This window comes from Serinus canaria, chromosome 4 (genome assembly GCF_022539315.1).
Source record: "Serinus canaria isolate serCan28SL12 chromosome 4, serCan2020, whole genome shotgun sequence".
NCBI classification, from domain to species: Eukaryota; Metazoa; Chordata; class Aves; order Passeriformes; family Fringillidae; genus Serinus; species Serinus canaria.
Genome location: NC_066317.1, coordinates 6,660,967 through 6,684,703, shown reverse-complemented (window position 1 = coordinate 6,684,703; position 23,737 = coordinate 6,660,967). Strand labels below are relative to the sequence as shown.

The following is a 23,737-nucleotide window of genomic DNA, read 5'->3' as shown; positions in this document are numbered from 1 at the left end:
AGAGCTTCCAAGCACTGGTAACAGCACTTTGACACCAAACTTTCCCTGCCATGCCAGTAATAGTGAGAATCTGTTATTTTTTTAATATTTTACTCATCAGTAGCACAGTTATAACTGTCACAAGATTGATTTCTGATTAACTTTCCATTGTAGCCTGTCTGCATCCCCAGTTTTCCCCTCCTTCATCTAATTCAGAAAGGTTAAAGAGTAAAAAAAAACCTTCCAGAATTCACTAAGAAAAAGAGAAGCAACGTTTCTCTGGCTGTCAAACCAATAGCAGCAGTCAGAGTACCCACAGAAAACATCACACGGACAAGATCACATCCTGGAATCTCAACAGTGCAACTTTTAACAGAAATCAAAAAAATTATTAACAAATAAAAGACCCCAGCAAAGTACCAGACATGGAAATATTTGGGGAAGAAAAAGCAAATGAAGGCTTTTCTCTGCTCTTATTTTGGGGGAAAGCAGAACATTTTTTTCTCCAAGGATTTCTAGGTCACATGCACACACTTTTCATGCAAAGGCAGGTTCTGTTTTTTACTTCAAACCAAAAATTCTCTATGAGAACTTTGCATTTAATGGCTAAATATTACTAATAATGGTTTGTTGTGGTTTTCTTGGTGTTTATTTTTTCCACAAGCCATTACAGTCAAACTGATCCCAAAGTCTGCAATGCCTTTGTAATGTCTTCAGCATCACCTGACAGACAGAGCCAGTGAAACTTGGCCCCAAAGGCTGCTCATTTCTTTCACACAGCCAGAAGAGCTTGGCAGCACACACACACATGGAGTATGGCAAATTTCTTAAAAATTTTGTGGATAATAAGACTACTGCTAGAGGCTGAATACTAATTGCCTGAAATCAAAGTAAAATAAAAAGCAACCCTCGCTGCTGTTAATTTGACAGCTGGTCACTTCCTCAAACCTGAGAGAGAATCCTTGGGCTGAGACAGATTTTAGAAACATAAAAATGCACATTCCTGTAGGAAGCAACACAGCAGCAGCAGGGCTTTGAGGATGCAACCTGGTCTTTATTTAATAGACTGGCAGCTTCAGGAGAGAAATCCAGCCCATGTGCAAATGTGCCTGCAGCTAATGAGTGCATGTGCAGCTCAGAAGGGTTACAGATCTCCACACAGAACTCTGATCTACAGCTAACCCTCGATTTAAAATCTAATGGGGAGGAGGAAGAGTAATAATGTATAAATAATTCATAAAAACCTTAATTGGTATTTCTTTTGCGAGGCAAGAGCCCATTAGCATTATGGGTGGTCACCTGTTTTTCAATCACAAAAATGGTGATTACTGTTGTGCATTATATCAAGTGCCCAGGCCTGACATGCTGCACCAATCCAGTGACTGATTCTGCAACAGCACTTGCAGGTTTGTACAAATAGTACAAATATTCCCTCCATTTACACCAGTAAAGGCATCTTACCAGCAAGAAAATGTTGCACAATACCTTAATTCTGAGATAAAATATGCCCACATTTTTTGCACTCTGAAGTCCATTTGGTTTCCAAACCACTAATTACAGGGTTAGATATGACATAATTATATTTATATATCATATAATATGATATAATTCAGTTGATCTTACTGCATTTTCAGATTAAGATGCTTTCACAGCAACAGTGATGACGTGGCAGAGTACATCTATGCACATTCTCATCCACCCCAACATTAAATAGAGAATTTACTGGTGTTATGAAGCCTACTCTATTCTGTGGATATTCTGTGACCTGTCAATGTCTGTTTTAAGCCCATATTTAGCTTTTTCTTAACCATTCAGAAAACACAAAAGTGGTAGTTTAATGCCAACTAAAATTACAATGTAAAAGCAGCTCAGGGAGAGGTAAAGCCAAAAAAGCAGGCAAACCTGGACCTGGACCTTGATTGTATCAGGTCATCAGGTAAATCTGCTCATTGCTCTCTGGTGTTGACCATCTGGTTTCAGAAGCAGCACTTCCATGTAAATAAAATTTCACTCAGAGTATGTAATACACATGACCAGCTTTGCCTCCAGTCTAAAGTCACATCTAGACAGAATGGGAATTACACTAGAAAAAGATTTGATATATCAATATATTCTTCCCCCAAATGCCATCATTTGTGTTAATATAGTAACTCTGTGTATCCACAGTGACAGAAGTATGCTGAAGGGTGTGGCATTCACATTCTCTGAAAAAATCCCTTCGCCCAGGGTTTTCTCCTGGGAAGCTGAAAGGCAGCAAGAGAGGCCTCAGAGAAAAGGAGAACAATTCTTATCTCATTTGCTTCTCCTGTGTTTTGCTCCTGTGGAATGTGTTTGGAGATTGTTTCATTGGTTTCTGGTATGAGTTGTTTTCACTCATTGTCCAGTCAGGACCAAGCTGTGTCAGGACTCTGGAGAGAGTCAGGAGTTTTCAGTACTATTTTTTTAGGATTCTGTAAGTATCCTTTCTGTATTCTTTAGTATAGTATTCTTTAATATAATATGGTATAATAAAATAATAAATGAGCCTTCTGATAAGATGGAGTCAGATTGTTCATTCCTGCCTTCATGGGGGCACCTTGTTTACAACAGAAAGGTCCTACAGACCGATTTACAAACAATGCCCCAGCCCTGCTCCAGGACCCCATAAATGTACAGATTACTCAATCCATGGGCACCTCCAACTCCCTTGCCTGAAGTTGTGTGTGTGCCTAACAGCCTGTAAGAGCTGGGCCTGAAGAAAAAATTACATTCCTTATGCTTCTGTGGTTGAGCAGGGAACTGTTTCACCCCCAGCCATCAACACAACGCAGCCACTCAGGCAGGAGGGTGCCTCACCTCGTGATGCTACAGGGAGAATTGCAGGTAGTGTGATTAAAATTACTCAGACAGAATGAGCTTTAAAACATGAAGCTTATAAATTATCTAGTCTTGCCAATGCCAGGGGGACAGGCTGCACAGCAACTTTCATGCACCTGCTCTCAGCTCCACACAGACGTGGTTGGAAGGTAAAAGTTGCAATCTTGGCATCAGGCAGAGGAGAAAGCAGAGGGGTGGACTTCCTGCCAGCACCTTGATAATGAGGGCACAGAAGGAAGCAAAACCTTGGGAATTATCAAGCTAAAAAGTATTTTTTTAGCTCCAGTATTCGCTGTATCCAAATTAACAGGATCATTTCATCAGCTGACTGCTGGAAGAAGCAAAGTACCAGACTGCCATCTACTGGCACCAGCCACGTCTCAGCGGTGAGGAAACTGCAATTAAATAAATCTATTTTTGCTGGTTCCTGCAGGACTTGGTCTTGGTGGTACCATGCCAAAAAACCTGCGCTGGGCTGCACCACCAAGGCAAGTTCTGCCTACAGCAATATTAATTCAAAGACATCCAGAAGTACAGAGACTCTGATCCTTCCTGATACATGCTGCAAACATGGCAGGGACCAGCTGAAGTTCTGACAGAAAACCAAAAAGCAGCAGCAAAATGCAGATCAAATGGCTGCTGGCAGCTGCAAAACTTGAGGCAGGTTCTACCCAGCTAGCACACAAATCCAGCAGAACAAAATTGGATTAATCAGCCTCAAGAGTATTTTTCTCTCAGGAAAACCAGCACCTTTTAATATACAACCATGCTGTGTATTCTTATGACATGCATCTCCACAAAAGTTGGTGAAGCCTTCAACTCACTGTTTTCTTCTGGAATTATGAAAAAATTCTAAGGTGTGTTAACTTGATAAATACTATAAATTCACTGGCTCTTTTGGCCCCAAAAAATTTCATGCCAAGAAAATCCGGTGCATGCATTTTCTTCTGTTATTGTTCTTCTGATATCTCCTAGATCTTCCTTAACTATAAAATCATTTATGGCTAAAATTGGGCTGTCCAACTGTTCTATTAATTCCTCATCCTCATTACATACTAAAACATCCACTCAGCATTTTTTTCCTGTACTAATGTAACAGAAAGTCACCTGCTCAATGAAATTTACTGCTTGCCTTTTTTTTTTCCCTGTGTATACAAGAAATTATTGTGCACTTTGTATTAGGTCTTTATTATCTAGCAATGATGGCTTGCTAATTAAATTGGGGTTTAATGGCATAGTTAAGTTCTAATTTATGTTTTTGGAGCTTTGTTTAATTCCTATAGTTAAAATGCAATCACTTTCTCACTATTATCTGATATTACATAGGAATAAAAAAAGAATATCAACTCCCCATATCCAGCTGACTTTCTTCTATTAAATCTTGTTACTTTTTTAACTGAGAAACTTTTTTAACCACTCTAAGCTGATGTGAGGGCAGGAGGCAGCTGTGGAATTTCTGTGGATTCAGCTCCTTGCAGGAGTCAGCTTTCTGCAGCTCCTGGGATCCCACTGCACACATTGCTTGTACACACAGCAGCCTTGGGGGTGGGACTCACAGCTGACTGACAGGTTTTTGATTTTGCAGTTACGCATGAAAACAGACAGGTGAAAAAAACAGAACAGCTCTTTACCCTTCCCTTCTTGGGCTGTGAAAAACCGCCCCTAAGCCAATCTGTTTCTAGTGACTTTGCTAGGAGCCACTTTGGGGACTGAAATGAAACTTTTGGAGTGATTGCACCCCCAGCTCTGCCTCAGAGTGATGCTCCTCCCTGTACTCTCACCAGAGCACACTCTGCTCTTAAATCTTGGTTGTTGATAACAGCTTTTGTCCAGGCAATCCAGCAGGAGGTGAAAAGAAAAGTATTTACTCCATGCATTGTGTAAAACACAGTCCAGCTACAAGGAGAAAACTGAGTTCTACAGATTTCATCCAGTAATTCATACAGCATGACTTGAGAAAGATGTTTAATTGAGTTAGTGAGAAAAACACTGACAAAAAAAAAAACTTTTGAAAGCTATGCACAAAATATCTGGTAAAAAAAGTAGATCCTACACTTCCCACATTTGAATTAGCCTGGTCACACCAACTTTTACTTTTCAGTCTATCCAGAAAGATGGCTTTATTTTTCTATTTTTTTTTTTTTTTGCAAACCAATTATTAAATACATGTAAGTCAAATGAAAAGGCACAGATATTTGAACTACCACTACCACAATATGAGAACTATTGCATATAAATAATCCTGTTCTACTACAAAAAGAGTCAAAACTTTTTGGATTTACAAATTTTGATATTGTTTCGTTTCAGCTTCAATATCTTCATTTTGAGAAGCAACCCTCTAACTGGATTAACCCTTTGCAATCTGCTGCTCCTCAGAAGTCAATAAAAGCTCTTTCTGTGTGCATGAAATATGAAAAAAGGTCCTGAAATTCATTATAAGCCTATATCCAGTCTAAGGACAGCTGCACCATGTGCACTGTTTTCTGATTTTACAAGGGCATCTTCTGTGGTTTCGAACTCATAAGAGTAAATCCAGTTTTGTACAACTCAAAAATAAAAAGTCTAATTATAATTCTTGTTGCAGACATGCAGTACAGAAGACTTAAGGTTTTTATCCTACTCTTGAGTTATTATTAAAGCTGTTCACATGGGAAGAATTTGCATTTTTTAGAACTGCATGTCATTCATCTCTAGAATTATCCAAATCCCTATCTCAATGACTGCCTTTAACAATGCTATCAATAGATGAAAGCTTATCAATGATCCTTTGCTAACATTATTTTAAAAGTTAAAATTCTCTCAGGAGCAAGAAAATAGGATGCAATTCTTTGAATATATTTTCAATATTAAAATACCTTTTCCTAATATATTTTAATTTATTTGTTAATTTTAAAGTGAAATTAATTATATATTTTTAGTTCTATGTTTTTAATAGATGCCAAATGCACTTTTAAGATTTAGGAGACAACATTAATTTCTTTAGTTTTGACAGTTTAAACTGACTTTTAATAGGCATTGTTATTTTCCAGTTGCACACTATGCAGAGAGCATGCAACACTGCAAACTCTTCATTTACCTTTGCAAGAGATACCAAAATGACTTGGGATTAAATAAGCTGAAATTTCTTCTAGTGCATGGAGGAATGTTAAGGCCAGCACCACAACTGAAGTCCATAAATGAAAGGGAAGTAAAGGGGAAAATACTTTCAGTATTTTAAATACATGGATTTATCTTAGATTTTCTAATAAGAATTTCTTCCCACCAAAATTCTCACGGTCCAATTATGTTACTGTAAGCAGCACAGAGTTAAAGTCTTGTGCTGCTGCATCCAAACAGAAATGCTATTATTTTAATCTTAGTCACATCTCCTCTGTACCTGAAGTGGTCTTCATATTCTGGACTTTCACTTATGCCTTTTCAATATGAATAGTTTGCTCAAAAATGTCAAAACTAAATCTAAAAATGTGAATTTTCTAAATAAAATCTCCCAGACTACTGCAGTGACCTGGGCTGCATTTATCATGCCATTAATATCTGAATACTTTCATTTTGTCAGCTCTCCCTGTAAATCATTCCTTTTGAGAGAAGAGATTTATTGTCATGCATTAAATGTGCACTACACACAATAAATGTGCACTACAAAGGTTGGATTTATGGAGAAAACTTGATAAAAAGGAACAGATGACTTTTGTAAACTTCAGAAAAGCATGTTTTCATGTCACATATTATGGCTGGTCTCCTGGATTCTGTACTTTTGTACTTCAGAACAGAAATTTACAGAAAGATATCTCCACTGGGAAGTGCTGAAGCTCTGCCATTAGACATTGCCTAACCTAATGCAGGCATTCAGTGCACTGCTGCACAGACTTCTCCTCCAGCCATGGAATATGTCTAGGAAAATAAGAAGGTCTGTGTAAGGCCTGAAGTGGAGCTCCACATGGGAAAAAAAAGAACCATAAAGGAGAACTTCTGAGTTTTTGTTTTTTGGTTTTTGTTTGTTTTTTTTTAATGGCAGTTATTCACAATGCTCCATGAAACTGAAAAGCCACTGTAAATCCTGGAGAAAGAGATTAAAAGGCAAGTGAAGCAGTCAGGGGCACAAGATAAAGATTCCAAATCCATTTCAGCTCCATGTGCATGGAATGGAAGCAGATATGGGCTTACATGGCATCTATGGTAACACAACAGCACTGAAAATTTAGGGGTTCATAAATTAACTGAGACTTGAAACCAGAAGAATCAGACACACCAATGTAATAAAATCCATCCAAGTGAACCCAAGTAAGCACCCAAAAATGCTTATAAGTAATTTAATAAATAAGTAATTATAATAAAAGTAATAAGAGAAGATGAAGAAGAATTAAAATGAACAGTCATTCAGAGCCATTACAAGGTAGTTCTCTTCTACACTCACCTGCTCTTCTGAGCAATGAGGGAAAGCAAAATGCTGCATTTTCCAGGTGTCCAATGACAGCTGTTCACAAAGCTGATGGCAAATTAATATTAGAGGCTCCAGTTTCCTGAAAAATAGGATATTCATGGATAAGAATGTGATGATTATAACATGTGGTGTTCATGTTTTATTGGCTGCACTACCAACATTTCACATCTTGCAGAAATCCTACATCAGACCTAGAACCAAGCACCTGCAGGAAGGGACATCATTTCCACTACAAGCTGGGTTTACAAGGGACAAAAAAATACATGCTAGAAGAAACACATATGTGACCACACAATCAGAAGCAAAAAAAAATAATTTATATTGAAATCAGTCCCAGGCCCTACTTGCATTTTTTTTTTTTTTAACTAAGAAAGAGCACATACCTTGGCTTCTGTCAATGAGTTCTAAATAGCATATGGGTTATCTCAAGCAAAAAAAATCACACAAGCATGACAAGAGCAAATGACACCATAAAATTCAATGAAAAGTTGGTCACCTCATCATTTTCAGAAGAAGAAGAATCAGAATTTTAAGACCAAAATCTCTACTGAAGTCCCTCTCTCTCTCCATTTCCTCCTGCCAACTAAACCCAGGGTAAATCTGCTCCTGTACTAAGTTCTTTGATAGCACCAAACATTAAAATGACATTATTATATGGTTTTAAGTAATGTTGTGGATAGTTTCCAAGCCTCTGCATATAACATAATAATACATAACAAGTCACTGCCTTTTTTATCCATTCCACTGATAAAAAAATATAGAAACTGATATAGAAACTAATACTCCTTCCACACACAAAAAGACCTCAAAACATATTCAATCAGGCCCTCAAGGATTTTTCAAAAACTGAATTACCATAGTAAAAAATAAAAAAAATAAGGAATGATTTTGAAAATGGATGGTACTACTCTTCTAAATCATATTAACAACTAATAAGTGTCAAGGGCCTGCTATAACTTGGTACCAAAAGAGTGTTATGTACAATTGCCTTGGACTAATGGGTATTTTATGCTAAAGGATAACTTCTAATTCTGCTGCAGGAAGCACATACTTGCCATGCACTGCAGACATCAGGAGTGTTGGCTAAGATGTATGGATGGAAACCATCCAGAGGGGGGAAAAAAAAAAAGAAAAAATCATATAAACTTAAGTGAATCCACACTGGACATTGGAAGTAAAACTCTGAAGTTTCAGGAATATCCAGTAGGAGCCAGAGCTAAAGGCAAATAAATTTTAAGTATGACCATCTTTTTTTGTGTCTCAGTAAGAGACAGTTTTTGTAGGGATGTGTCAATTTACTCTATCACTACATAAAACAAATCCTAGGAGGGAGTCAGGAAGAATTTTCTCAAAATAGCATCCTAGTTTGTTAAACACAGTGTGCCATGACCCCATTCTCACGTAGCCCTGTAAAAAACAGATTCTAGTAGCAGTGGGAGGTATATGGAGTATGAGATTTCCATTTTTTTCTATAAGACTCAATATAAAAAAAATGGCGTTGGATACACTTCAAAAGGGCAAAGCCCATCTTGTTATTTCCATGCTCCCCCAGCCTCTGCAGTTTTTCAAGTCTTACACACAATATCTAAAAAGACAGTGAAATTTCCTTGGTGAAATATGGAAAACACAGAAGCTTTTTCTTCTCCCCAGGCATGGTCACTGGGATTCAACAAGACAAACACCACAAGTCAATAAGGGTGCAGTCAGAGGCTGTGTCTATTAAAATTATATACTTAATCTCCATCCCAGGATAAAACATGTCTCTGCACCATCCCTCTTGCATTCCCTATTCCTCCTCAGGAATTTCCTGCCTTGTTGTTTGGAATTTAAGCATTATTCCTTAGCCTGCCTGCTTTTACCTGCTGCTGGTTGTGGCACTGTGCTTGCAGGGCTCCAAGTCCTGCAGAAGGGGATATTGAGGAATTGAGGACTGTGCCATTGAAAGGAGGAAGCAGGATGCTCTGCACAGTGGCAAGAGACAGATGTGGTCAGGGTCAGGCAGCTGGGGCAAGTGTGGGCTACTCTTCCTGAGACTAGAAGTGCCAGGAGCTCTGAAAAAGGATTTTATTAAAAGAAAAGAAAAAATTACACCAGGCTTTCAAAATGTCAAAAGGCCACCCCTGTGTTAGGATAGACAGACACAGGGTGGGCTGGTAAATCTTTTCCCATCCTTAGCTCTGCCCTCAGCCCCAGGGTCAGGCCAAAAAAAGCAGGAAATCTGACTCTGAGGGGTAACTCTAATTCCAGTCATCCCTCTGAGCCCTTAGGGAAAACACCTTTCTTTCCATCTCTTCATCCCAGGCTGCCTGCCGGCCTCTGCAGATAAATCCTCAACATTTTATCCTCTTTCATAACTTGTATTCTGCTTCATATTGATCAGTAATCAAACCCTCAAGGAAGGAATATTGCCATTTTTCCTCTTTTGTCTAGAAGGGACAATAAAATTCCTGGTGTTACAAAAACAACAGTAACATCCTGATTGCATTATTTTGCCACTATTTACCTAGAATAGAATCAGCCCCTTGAAGAAATGTTATTTTTTGAGGATGGAAGGAACAGAGTGAGTTTTAACCATATTTGATATTGGCCTGCATTGCACATAACATCATTTCAGAAAGCTCTGGATTCAATCTGGGCTAAGGCAATGCTCCCACAGTTGAAGTTTCTCTTGCATAATTCAGAATTTCCTGGGTATAAGATTTACAGATAAAAACTTTCTGCCATGCATAAATACTACAGCACTCACAGCTCCCTCAACATCTATTTTTCCAATTTGCTTTTTTTTCCCTCACTCAGGCCATACCTTGCCTGGAGAGGTGAAAGAGAGAGAGATGGCATTACTGTCACCTCCATCCAAGATGCAAAAACATGCTACAAAGCTAAAATACCTCAGCTCTCCTGTCTGCTGAGTTTCCCATTTGCTAATGACTGATACAGAAGCAGGTGCATTTCCAAAGCCACAGGAAAGCACTGAGTTTGCCATATGACAATAATGCAAAGGCCATAATGCAAAGATGTTCAGGAGAGGGGAAGATGGGAAATTAAACACCTGTAATTAATTTCCTTCACAGAACATCCTCTGGCGACATCTGCACAAAGCTCCCTGATTCAGAAACCCATTTGTGATGTTTTGCAATTGGTTGAAAAGCCAGTTTTGCTCTGCAGACTGGCACTGGCAACAGCAATTAAATGAAGATGGAATGCAAAGTCTTGCTGAGCATCCTCTGCTGGGGGGCAGCCCAGCCACTGCATTTGGGAACTTCATGGAGCTTTTATATTGGGGTTTTTTTTCTTGTTTTCCTTGCCAATTTGTAAATTGTTCTGTTTGGCTTGCTTCCCATTTCTTTAAGGCCAATGCTATCAGTATCAAAATATTAATAACATATTCATTTATTCATTTCTGAATGCTTCCAGAACCCTATCCCAGAATTTCAAATAATGTTGTAATAGAGATGAGGACAAAACAGGGGGTGCTTGACATCTAATATAGTAAGAGCTGCCAGCCTGAAATAAGTGAAGAAATGTACCATGCATGTGTTTTTCAAATATCTAATGTACCTGCATAACAGAGAATTAGAATTAGGTGGTTTTTGTCTCTTATCCACTACACATTTACAGAGGAGGAATGCAGTTTGGAACATTCATCTCCTCTGCAGCTGTTATCCTGCAGAGATTTTCCAGAAGTGGAACTAAGCACAAGTGACCAGGTAGGACCAATTAACCAGACCCACTCATGGTAAAACACTGAAATTACACTTTCAGGGTACACCTAATTTGGCATTCAGATTAAAATGCAGAATAATTTAATAATTAAAAATCAAACTCAACAACATCATTGAAATCTTTATTCATACAGCTATGGTGGAAAACAGCAACAAGCCTAATGTACTTTCCTGCAGCACAAATCACTGGAAGAACAAATCCCCAGCTTGGATGACAAAACAAATTAAACTGACAGACTAACAAAGGAGATTTCAAGAACCTGCTCGGCCACCTTATTAAATATATTTCACATAATAAAAGTGTTCAGCAAGATTGGTAGCTTGTATTAAGTGGTCACAGTAACCTTCCTTGGTCTTCTGCCTTCTCACTTTCCTAACACAACCTAATATACAATTTGCCTGTTTTAGTGAAACTGAGTTTAATAAGATCATGTTTTCAGCATTTTTTTTTCCCAGAATAATCCCTAAGCCTTTTTCTTGATCAGTGTGCTGGATGATTGTTTCACTTAGCAGGTATTCCCCAGATTATTTAGTTTCTTCTACTTTTAATAAGCTTACATTTGTGTACCTTGAACTCTATCTGTCTGCTGTTGGCCTAGTCTCCAGAGAAACACTTGTTTCTAATATTGATTGCACTATGCATTATTTGTTTTGCCTTTAATCCTGGCACATGGAATCCTGGAGGTTTTGTTTTCAGTATTCTATTTCAAGTCAGCTTGAGTGATGTCAAGAGAACTGGCTCATCCAGTTCAGAAAAGAAATAAATGCTTTTGGGAAAAAAAAAAATCATCCTTTGCTTCTGTATGAATTTAAGTGTTCCTCAGTAACTAAAAAAAAAAAATGAAATTAATGTTTCATATAACATAAGAACTATAAATTACACATTGCCATAAATAATCTGCATTATTATAACATCAACAGTCAGAAAAACATTACCTTGAATCCAGCTCTTACTAAGGAAGAGAGACACCTGCTTTAGACAGACTTGCTTTGAGTTCCTTTCCAATCTATGTTCTGAGGTGCTAAGGCCTTGGAAACACATGCACTTACACATGCCAGTAGCCCTCCTAAAGAAAAATGCAAAAAAAATCCTGGAGGTGACTGCCACTTGAGATATTTTTATGTCTGAAATCTAGATTTCTTTTCCATTAACAAAACTTCACAAAGACACTTAAAGCACTTTGAAACACTATGAATTCCAAAGGTTTGTAAAACATTTATATTTATATACATATTGTTTTATATATGTATATTATTGTGGTAGCTTGCAATGACTCTTTGTGTGCACACACGTGTGCATTTGCTGTGCAAACATGGGAGAAATGCTGCTCTCTCAAATATTTACATTCTTTATATATCTAAGGAAGTTAAGCCTGTAAGTAAGTTTAATTTAAGTCATAAGCTGAGCTAACTGCTGTTAAGTGTTGTTCCTTTATTAAATTAAGTTACAACTGAAGTACTGGCGAGTGCTGTTCAAACTATTGTCAGGCCATATTCCTTTTTATCCTTGCCCTTTCTCTCCCTTTGTCACAGGCACCTAAACACACACAGATAGTTTTCTGTTTACTGCTGCTTGGATTGACTGACTGGACTTTATTTCTTGCTTTTTTTCCCTCTGTGAGCCTTAACCCTGTAGTAAGTAGCAGAGTGAACATTTCCAATGAGCCTTTTCGTGCTGTCACTTAATATTAAATCCCTCCTTTTGCTGAAACCCTTGCCAGTCATTCTTTAGGCAATCTCAAGCACTCCTCAACAAGTATATTTAAGGAAAGATTGATAATTTAAACAGAGCAGTTTGATCTCAAGATCAAGTTTTTTTACACACTCACAATTGTGAGTGACAGGGCTCCATCTGCACGGTTCGGTTTCGGTTTCTCTTTCAAATCACAGCCTCCTTTGCCACTCCTATTTCAGCAATATTTCCTGATAGGATGAAACAGTTGCTCATCTCATTTTTGAAGGGCTTTACTTAGCTCAGTGACAGCGCTGATTATGTGCAAAATTATCAGTTATCTGGTATTATTATTGAGCTGCACCATCTTCATGCACATTTACAGAAAATTCTCTTTCCCTGGCTGTTCTCCTGGTTTCCACAGAATGAGTATGTCGACTTGAACACTGCTTTTTGAAAAACATCAGAGAAATCAGTTCTATGCAAAAATCATTGTGACTAGGCTCTGTGAAAGCTACAGAAGGATTTATGCTCCAGCAGCCACCTTAGCAGGGCTTGAATTATGGACAGGAACTCTGCCCTAGTGGCACAAAGGAGTTGGCACAGAAGCATGTCCCTCTCCCTCTGCTCTCCCTTATCCCTCAGCCCTCACTGGCGTGGTTTTCCAGGAAAAGGAGGGCAAGTGAGAGCAGTCAGTGCTCTTCCAAAAGCAGCTTTAGTTCTCCATTAGCTTCCTGCCAAGAAATCTGCAGGGTCAACAGGGAATGTTGTAAGGAAGGCAAAATGCTTGGTGCTTGGGGTTTAAACTTTATTGCAGTGTGAACTTTGTTAAACATTTAGAATACCCTAAGAAATACAAAAGGGATGTCTGCACTGAATATTCCTCTCACTCCTTTAACAATGGACCAATGCTGTGTCTGTGTACTTTCCTCCTCAAGAAATTCCTTATCTTTCTATTTCCACATTATCTGCTTCAATTGTGAAATTTATTTCTTCATTACTCTCATTCTGGTACCAGCTCTCCACGAGCTGAGTCCTGTTAGAGAAATTAGGGCATTCTTTCCCTTTCAGTGACCTGGACATCAGTTTACATTCATAAATGTCTAAATAAAAGAAGCAATGCCTTTTATTACATTCTGAGCCTCTAAGAAGCCAATTCCTTCAACAGCTTCTTCAAGGAATGTACACTGTCTCAGCTGCAAGATCCATAATGGCTTCCTGGAAATGCTTCAGGGTACAGAGTCGGTACTAGATTAACTGCAAAATTAAGTCTCCAATTAACTTTGCAAATTCTGCTAGCATCTTCATCAAGCTCTGGGAAATACTATGCATTTCCAGGGATTCTCATGTTACATTTATGGAGAAGACTATCATTCTGTGCAAATCCTACTGTGTTGAGATTAATCACACTCAGCCAAGGTAGCAGAGGCAGGTGTGCAGTAACCATAAGCTCCCTCCCTAATCCTTAGAGATCACTGGCAGAAAGCAATTCAGGTTTTCAGAGGAATGAATGACTTTTGGAGTGTGCTCAGCTCCTCTGAGTGACTACAGAGAGATGCTGACAAAACATTCTCCTGTTGGGCATATCAGCATAGCACTGAAACTTCAGTAGCAGGAAGGTCCAAGCACATCCTAACTACCAAATACTGCTCCACTAGATAAAAATAACATTCCTCTCTCAGCATCAAACATATCAGGGGATCAAATATAAGAACCTTACCCATCTAATTGACACCATTTGCATGTAAAAGAGCTGTGACCTGTACAAAAGCCAACTGTTTATCCTAACTTCATTTTGAGCTCTCATCCCCTTTGCAGAGCTCACCAAAACAGGTATACAATTGTTATGTCATACAATTGTTATTTCATACAATTGTTCCTAACTTCATTTAATTACCTGCATCTGGGTATCAAGGTTCAGCAGTATAAAGGCCCTCTAGGTTTTCCTTAAAACCTTTGCCTGTGGCACTTGAGTGTAAAAGGAGGAATGACTTTCTCCAGGTGTTTATTCAGGAACGTGCTGAAAAAGATCAAATGTAGTTAATTGTAATTAAACCATTACAATCATTAATGTCACTTGATGTTCATAGAGAAGTGGACTCATCAAGAAGAAAAAGTGGTGGTGTGTCCACACCCCTGTAAGGAAACTGAATGATTATTGTAAATCAACCAAGCTTCCTAAGCACAACAGCAGCATTAGTGGCTCAGAGCAGCACACTAGCTTGTTTGATCCTGTTTTAAATTCTTTGAAACTTCAACTGCAATTTCCAGCAGTGCAAAGTTTAAACTGCTTACTGTAACACAAAATCACCTTCCTGAATGTATAATTAAAGCATTCAATAAATGAGGCAAGTAATGGAAAAGCGGGCGCTATATACAACAGTAAATATTTGACTGGTTCTTCAAAAGCAAACTGCAGCATTTCAATATTTACTTGCACTCAGAATTGCTGATGGCTTCCCTGCTGTGCAGTAAAAGAGAAAAATTATAAGTGCATTCATAATCACTTGACCTTCCTTCTAAAAAAATTATATTTGCCAAAATAGTCTCTGTATCCCCATTGTTTGTGAAATAGAAAATGTAAATTGCAAACACATTTGGAAGAGCTACTGGTTTGAAACAGCGTCTCAAACTTTGATTTTCCTATCTGCCTTCTGCCCTAGAGCCAACAGCAATTTCTCACTGTGACAAGACAGATCTGGAGTACTCAAACTGTAGCAGCATGAACTATCAACAGCACTTGCTGAGCATCCATCTCATGTTAGACACAGTTTTAGCACGTTTATGCTGCAATGGAAGCCTAAGAGTAACAGGGGCTGCCTGCAGATGGCTCTTGGATTTGTAACAAAAATCAGTCCTCTTGTTTTTCATTTTCACTGGTGTAAAACCCATGGAAGACAGATAACAGGTATCTTATCTCTTTAACTGTGTGGTCTCTTTGGTGCCTTGTGACCTAGAACAGGGACTAGAGTTAAAGAATAAAGTAGGGATTTATTAAAAGGCCTCAATGGATCCATCTTGGGCAGCACAAGAGCCCAGCCAGGGCCAAGATGAACCCAAAATGGTCACAAAATGGAAGACCAGTCACAGGGTCTCAGCTTTTATAAGTTCTGGTCCATTTGCATATTGGACCAGAATAATATTAATTGTCCAATTACAGCTTTAGATTATGAAGTCCCATCATTCTTGGTTTTTTTACTTCAGTTCACCATTGTTTATGCTCTAGGGCCTGAGATTTGGATCAGTTGTCCTTGGATCCCCAGCTAGAGAAGGAATTGTTTTGTCTCCCTACTCTGTGAAGAGAGCTCACCATCCCCTCATGTGAAGCCCAGACCCACCCACTAAAGCAGCACAGAACCTGAAAATATAAAAGGTAAAACCTGAGACATCATCTGATAGCAACCCCTCACCATACACAGTGATAAGAGTTCTGCAAAACATCACTCCATTTTTATCATTCAAAATATTTGAGTGATAGAAATGGCTATCTAAAACAGTAATGATAGCCTGCCTGCCCAAACCTTTCTTCAGAATTAAATATCTATTTAGTTCAAGCAGGTGACACAAAAATTCACCTCATTGTCTGCCCCCAACCTGTCAGGCATGCAACTGGTACCAAATGATGAATCTCATCTTCATCTCCACCTGGGAAATACTGAACTAGACAATGAACTCTTCCTAGGATTGGTAGTATGAAATAATTTATTTTCTTTTAAAAGTTCAGTCTGACTCTTACTCTGAAATACTTGCTCTAGAAATGAGGGGCCAAATCCTTGGTTATGCCTGAAAGCATCTCTTCAGCATTATCTGTATTTTTCCACATCAAACCTTGAGTTTTTCATGATGAGAAGTGAACAGAGAGGACTGATTTTTTTTCTCACTTTGAGTGCCAGAAGTTAGACCAAGTGGCTGAGCAAGACTCCCAGGCTGTCCTTGGAGCCACTATGGAGAACCATCCATCTCCAGAGGGCACTCCATCCCATTCCACAACAAATGCCATGATACAGAATTGCAGTCACCTGGCTGCTCAGCTCACCACTGAGTAAATGGAACAGAGGCTTTTGGTCAGATAACTGAAGATGAGGAAATCATCTCAGAGGGTGTCTCTGACCAAAGAAAACCTCAACCTGCATTTGTGGAATGGTGGCTACAGCAAAACACTAATTCCTGGCCTAACTGTACATCAACAGTTAGAGTGTTTTAGAGGAAAATAAAGAATATGTTATGATTAAGCACAACTATGCTGCAGATATTTACGTTCTGCTAAAGATAAAATGCTATACAAATGTAAGAGTATTTATTTTCCTATGATCAGAATACTCTTTTAAAAGCTTTATGAAGGAAAATGTGTTCTTTTTCAAAAGCTTGGCTGAAACCCTTGGCTGAAAAGCATTAGCCCATCACTTACCTGAAAGACTGGGTTTTATGGATGACTATGAAAGGAAAAAAATTTTGTTGAGCCTAATTTTATATTTTCTACCTCTGTCAGCTTGCATGAGCTACTTCCATCCCCTTTTGCACAGCTTTCAATATATTAAAAATAATGAATAAAGGAGGCTCTAATGGGAGAAGTCAAATATGGCAAAATAATTAAATTACTAAACATCCAGAAATCTCTTCCTTTCCAGATCTATGAGTTAAATATATGGCAATTCAATTTCCTTAAACACTTGACAGGACCTATTTTGTATGAGATTTATTTGCTAACAGGCTTTCAGTCACATTAAGTGCTCACAAAGTGCACAGAAGCTGTATTTTACTGCACAGCCCTAATTGAGCTGTCTGGGCTAAAGCAGCTGAATGTTACAGAAATGTTTATTATACAAATCCATTTACTCTCAAACTAGAAAAGGACATTCCTGTACATTTGAGTGCAATTTATCCTAGGAAAAAAGAAAGCAAAAGATCTTTTATCACCCCCTCAGATCAGTGAATTATTCTTATGGACTTCTTTTACAACTCAAAATCAGATTTCACTCCAAACTGCAAAAGAGCAAAGTCTCAAATGCCTCTCAGTTATTTTTCAATTACATTTAATATCTCTTTCTCAACCAGAAGTTGAACTTAGTGAATTGCAGCAATCCATAGCTACCTCAGCAGCACACTCTGAATGGGGAAATAATATATTTTTGTTTTCACTAAACATCTCGTTGGCCATTTTTCCTGTTTTTCCTATAATTTCATTAAGCATTTGTTTTTTCCAATTCTTTTGAGCATCTAACCATACAATTTGAGTTAAATGTTTAGACAGGCAAAAGTCACACAGGAAACAAGAAGTAAAAAATCCTAAAACCTGCATGTGAAACACAACTGTGGCTGAAATGTCACACATCCCCAGAATCCATACCTGTGTATCCCATAGGTTTTCCTCATGGCAGCAAAGGATGTAGATGGTGGAAATCCACTTGTCTCAAACAGGAGATTAAAACCCAACTCTGGTACAGAGTAGGGATGTGGTGCAGGACCCAATTCCAGGGGTAAAAGCTGTAGGAACTGTATTTTAGATGTAAGAACCTTAAATAAAAACTTGGTCTGTTGTCCTCATTTCCAAATACTTCTGTAATTTCTTATTAAATAAATAAAGGGGCTAAAAAAAATCTATTTTGGCTTAAACTCAGCTTTTGCCTCAATCTGGTCCTACTTAGGCAACCTGAAAAGACAAGAGGGCAAAGAACACAAATGAAAAGCAGAGTCTGAGAACTGTGTTCATTTGTAACCATAAGGATCCAAAAAAAGTAATCTAAAATACATTTTTTTAGAAGACCTCCTTCCCAGCACACCAACACTGCAATTACAGGCACAGATATTAGACCACAAGGTGGAAAGGAGCTTGCACACAGGAATATAAAGTACAGGAGACCTCTGCTCTCCTCTCAAATCCTCTTTCCCTCCTCTGCTTTTCCAACTGATTTTATTTTATTTCATTTACTTTTCTCAAATGTCCTTTGATTGCAGTTCAGTGTCTTCACCAGAACTCGACTGACTTTTCCCCTGTCCATGCTTGGCATGCATTTAATAGCAATTAAAAAATCCTCTATTCAGATATTTCTCTAAACAGGTAATCAAGAGGCAGTGACTTTGATTGATAGTCACTGTCATGGAAACTGGAGGATGACATTCTTTGAGTTTCCTTGAAGGAAAGCTGGGTAGATAATATGTTCCAAACTATCACTGAGACATATTTTTGCCACATGCCACGTTGCTTAGAAAGATGGTACAAATACCAGTGATTGGCACAATGAAGATTTGCTGCAGGGATCTGAATTCCTTTTGCATCTCATTTGCTCTGGAAAAAAGCAACTCCTCAATATTCCCTGACCCTCCCTGGTGGCATGACATACCAACAGAATGAGCAATAAAACTACAGTGAAGCAACTTTCATTACAGAGAAATTAAGAGAGGAACTGAATCTGATGGAATTCCAGATAACGATGAGATGTGTGAGCAAGGAACAGTGTCACAGGGTCTTCACAGGATGCAGATGTATGTGGAACAGAAAAACTTCATGGGCTGCATCTCAAATCCCAGCATGGAAATTGTGAAGATAATTCTGACACATACTGGTGCCAGCAAAAGTTTCAAAAGGGAGAAAACATGAAAGCTGTCTTCCTTAAATATTAAGAGGTGTGAGTTAACTCAGTGGATCTGAAACCATTTGAAGTTGAAATCTACCATTAAGATCACCTTTGAACAAATGGGGAAAAAAAACCTGAATACAAGATTAGTCACCAGTAAAAAAGAGAAATCTTGCACAAAAAAATTCTACTCTGTTGAACACATTTCTCAGTTCTGTTTATTAATCATGTTAAACAGCATGACTTTACATCTGAGACAAATTTGGTAATTTTGTCCTTCCCTCTTTTCAAGGTTGGACAGGAAATACCTCTTAATCTTCAGGAAAATATTGCCTGGGATTAATTTGAATCTTACTTCCAAATGGGTTTAGCAAAAGTGATGTGAACCACTTGATATAAAAGCTCTAGGTGATCTTAAACATCACATGAGCTAAACTAAATTCTAATTACAAATAACACTTTTAAGAACTTCAGGACAGAGCTCCCTGAGATGAACAGTTTAGTTGAAGTACATATTTCAGGAAAAATCGAAGTGTTGGTTTGTTTTTATTTAAACACAGATTAACAGTTTATTATGAAGAAAACAGCATAATCAAGATGTATCCCATGAAACAGAGTGTTATGAGATACACTAAAACCTCTACTCAGTGTTTCTTTTGCTAACTTTAATATATTCTTGCTTTAAGGTTATTGCTTTAATAAAGTGCCCTCTGCCAGGCTTTAGCTTTTATGCTGTGTAGTAAGTAATTCTGATTAAAATCTCCTGTCTGTTCACTTGCCATAATGAGTAATTCAACTTTTATAAATATATCTGACTTGCCATCACTAAAACTTGAGGGACAAAGCTGAAAACTTAAACCTTAGGCAACCTTAAACCCCTAAAGCAAGCGGGACTTTTGACTCAGCAGCAGGAAAGCTTCTTTAACAAACTTTGTCTGAAGCTACCACTCTACCCATGACATCACCTGAACAATAAAAATTTAAATCTTCTAAGGAGATCTAAAATACTTTTCTAATGGCTTTACCTTGATATTTTAAAATACAGGGATTTTTTTCTGCTTATACACACTAGCTACAATGTTTTCATATGCTATATTATGGTAGTTGTTCTATTATCATTATTATTATTATTATTCCATTATATGAAAAACAGTGTTAACAATGTTTGGGATTCCTCTGTTTCACAAAAAAGCCATTTTTGGATGAAACAGTGTGTGGATAAAATAGGAAATAGTGCAAGAAGCTGTTTATGGGGAAAGAGTAGCAGAGAGATGCTACTTGGGTCACACCTGCCACCAAAGGGACAGTTTGGAATCACACTGTCATTGCTGCTGCCACACACTGGGCAAGAGGACAGAGCAGAGATAAAATCCAACTTTGCTGCACTTTCTTTAACTCAGCAGGAAAGAAACCCTGCCTTGCAAAAACCTCCACAACTGCTCAGCTTTTCCATTACACATTCTAGCTAACTACACACAGCTGCCAGGCTTCCTGAGCGTTAGGAATACCTTTGAATACCTAGGAACACCTAAAGATATTCCTTTAGGACATTTTCCAATGTCCTAAAATGGACATTGGGAAAGATCACTGACCCCCCTACATTTCAGAGATTAGGCTCTGCTTACTGATTTTCATGGAAGCTCCAGCAAAGAGGTCACAGTTGTAGGGGACAGTCCCTTTCCCTGTCACACACACCTCTGCTGGCTCTGCTCCCATCAAGTTGTTATTCCAGCATTCCCATCACTGAAATGAAAGGAGGGAAGCAAGTCCTCAAAGCTTGTTTTTTCATGTTAGGCAGATCCCTCTTTCCCTTACTACAAAGTTTTAGTGTGCTTATTGTTTCACAAAGAACAAACATCAAATTTCTCCTGGACTTGACATCTTCTGATCCCCTGAAGCCTTTCACAGAGGCTGGAATTTAGACACACAGGTGAAGTGGGAACTGAGAAGTTGCTCCATCTCTGCCTATATTGTGTCTATGAATAAAATGAATAAATGGCTTCATACTGCCAGACCTTTTTTTAAACCCCAAAAAAACAACACAAAACAAAACAAAACCAGCTGTGCATTTGCAAAAACTTACTATTTGCTTTACCAAAAAAAAACCCTAAACATTTAGACAGATCTAAAATGAAGTTTCCAGCTTTGGGCTGCTACCCTGTAGAACATTCTGGCCACGGCTTTTATCAATTCCACAAACCAGCATTTTGACAAACAAGTTGGACATTGAAACCAACAGCTGCAATTTGGCAGCCACGGGTTTTCTGCTTTTCATTTTAATAATGTTTCTGCCCAGCACTCCCAGCTCTTGTTATTCCAGCTGCAGCAGCCATAACTCATGTCTCTGGGGCGTTTTTGTGTATATGCTTTGGAGTAAAGAGGCCTCACAGGACGTCTAATGTGATGTCCTTTGCAATCCATTATTAGAGCATGAATCACCTTGCCAGTTAATCACACCATTATGAATGCTGAAGGCATAAAAAAAACCAAGAGGGATTGAAATACTTATATTTCCAGATTAAGGAAAGCTCTTTAAAAAAGAATGTAGGCAGGCTAGTGAATATAGGTTTTTGAACGGTGCCAGATTGGCACACAAAAGTGAAAAATTTTAATCAAAAGGGCTTTTTGTCTTAGTTGCTTGAAATGATACTGGAAAAGAAAGGGGAAAATATGCAAACTTCCATCTTCTGCTAAAAATGGATGTGCTGAAGTGGGAATTTCAGTGCAGTTGGAGCAAACCCAAGATAATTTCAAACAATAATAGATAAATACATCAACCCTCTATTTACCTGCTCTGTCATTTGAAGCCAGCAGAGGCTGATGCAGTTAGTCAAAGTCATCAGCAGCACTGCAGAGCAGCATTCATCTCTCACTCGTTTCTGCATCCGTGGCCTCCCTCCTTCCCTTGCCTGTACTTTGCTGCCACCTCCAGGATACACCGGATTTTAGCCTCGAAGTTTAAAAAACCTTTCCCCAACCAAAAGTTATTTTGCTCTGAGGTGCAACATTTCAAATAGTAAGCATGGTTTTGGTTACATTTAAAAAGGAAACCCCCAAAAGTCTGTTTGCAGACACCATTCACAAGCACGGGTGTCAGGACAGCTTACAGATGCTTCTTCCTTGGAAAAATTAAATGGTGCTTTAAAGTAATAGCCTGTTCAGCAAATTACAGAGCAAACCCTAAAAAAAAATAATGGCATACACTCATTGCAGAGTCTTTTGTGAGTATTATTATCCCTAATTTCAAGACAAGAAAAAGTAAACAGACAGCTCTTAACTGGAAGTATTCTATAAAGTTAGGATTTTTTTTTTTTTTTAAAGCTCTGGTAGGTCATTCAAGACACACTCCTACACCCTCAGAAGCAGGCAATAATTGCCATTTTAAAAAGGTTCCAAATCCTCTACAATGAGAAGGTAGTAGTTTCATCTTTCTCCTCTTTTATTAATCAGAGGATCAGGTTCAAGTGGATGGAGTATCAGGCATCATTAAGAAATTCATTCTTCCACAAGCCATAATGAGGTGTCACAGTGCAGAGCTGTGCACTATGGACTATGGAAAACTTGTCCTAAAATAAGGACTAACGTTAGACTAGAGGAAGTCCTTTTAAGATGCTATACAATTAATAATATCTGCTTAATATAAACAATGCAAAAGGATTCAGAAGCTGCTAAGGCAGCTTTTTATTACTTTATCTTTTGGTCTCTTCAAAAACATAAGATTTTGAAGTAATCATTTACAATACTAAAGAAAAGCTCAGCAAAGTGAGTAATTAATTTCTATTTAAAAATAAGATTGAGTGAAAGCTAGGTCATACCCTACTAGGACTTTCATTATTATTAAGAACCTTTCTATCTCAAAAGTACAAGATGAATTCCACTGTCTAACACTCAGATTCCAGGGGGTTTTGTGCCTGATTAAAGATAGCAAAGGGGGAAATGAACATATGACACACCTTAGCAGAAATGGGCTGTGCCACTCACTGGATTCTTTCTCTGCAGAGATCAGCACAGGTGTGGCATTCACATTCCCTGAACGTGATTCCTTCACCCAGGGTTTTTCTCCTGGGAAGCTGAAAGGCAGTGAGAGGCCTCAGAGAAAAGGAGAACAATTCTTATCTCATTTGCTTCTCCTGTGTTGTGTTCATGTGGAATGTGTTTGGGGATTGTTTACCCACAGGTGATTGTTCCATTGGATTCTGCTGTGAGTTGTTTTCACTCCTTGACCAGTTGGGGCCAAGCTGTGTTGGGACTCTGGAGAGAGACAGGAGTTTTCATTATTATCTTTATAGCATTCTGTAAGTATCCTTCCTGTATTCTTTAGTATAGTATAGCATTCTTTAATATAATAAAGTATAATAAAGTAGTAAATTAGCCTTCTGATAAGGTGGAGTCAGGTGCATCATTCTTCCCTGCCACAAGGCTTGCCATGCATTTACAACACACAGAAGTCATTAAACAAATTTAGTGACACTTAAGCAGGGTCTGTAATTCA

General features: G+C 38.3%; 1 long non-coding RNA gene across 3 annotated transcripts in view; it reads right to left on the bottom strand.

Moving 5' to 3' along the window:
* LOC108962961 (uncharacterized) overlaps positions 1–23,737 on the bottom strand; it is a 41,837-nt gene that overhangs the window by 11,436 nt on the left and 6,664 nt on the right. For all 3 annotated transcript variants that reach the window (XR_007777454.1, XR_007777455.1, XR_007777456.1), the window contains exons 2-6: positions 23,199–23,496; positions 18,018–18,154; positions 14,568–14,690; positions 11,935–12,065; positions 7,250–7,355 (exon numbers count right to left, since the gene is read on the bottom strand). This is a non-coding gene — a long non-coding RNA (uncharacterized LOC108962961). The remainder of the gene's footprint in view (positions 1–7,249; positions 7,356–11,934; positions 12,066–14,567; positions 14,691–18,017; positions 18,155–23,198; positions 23,497–23,737) is intronic.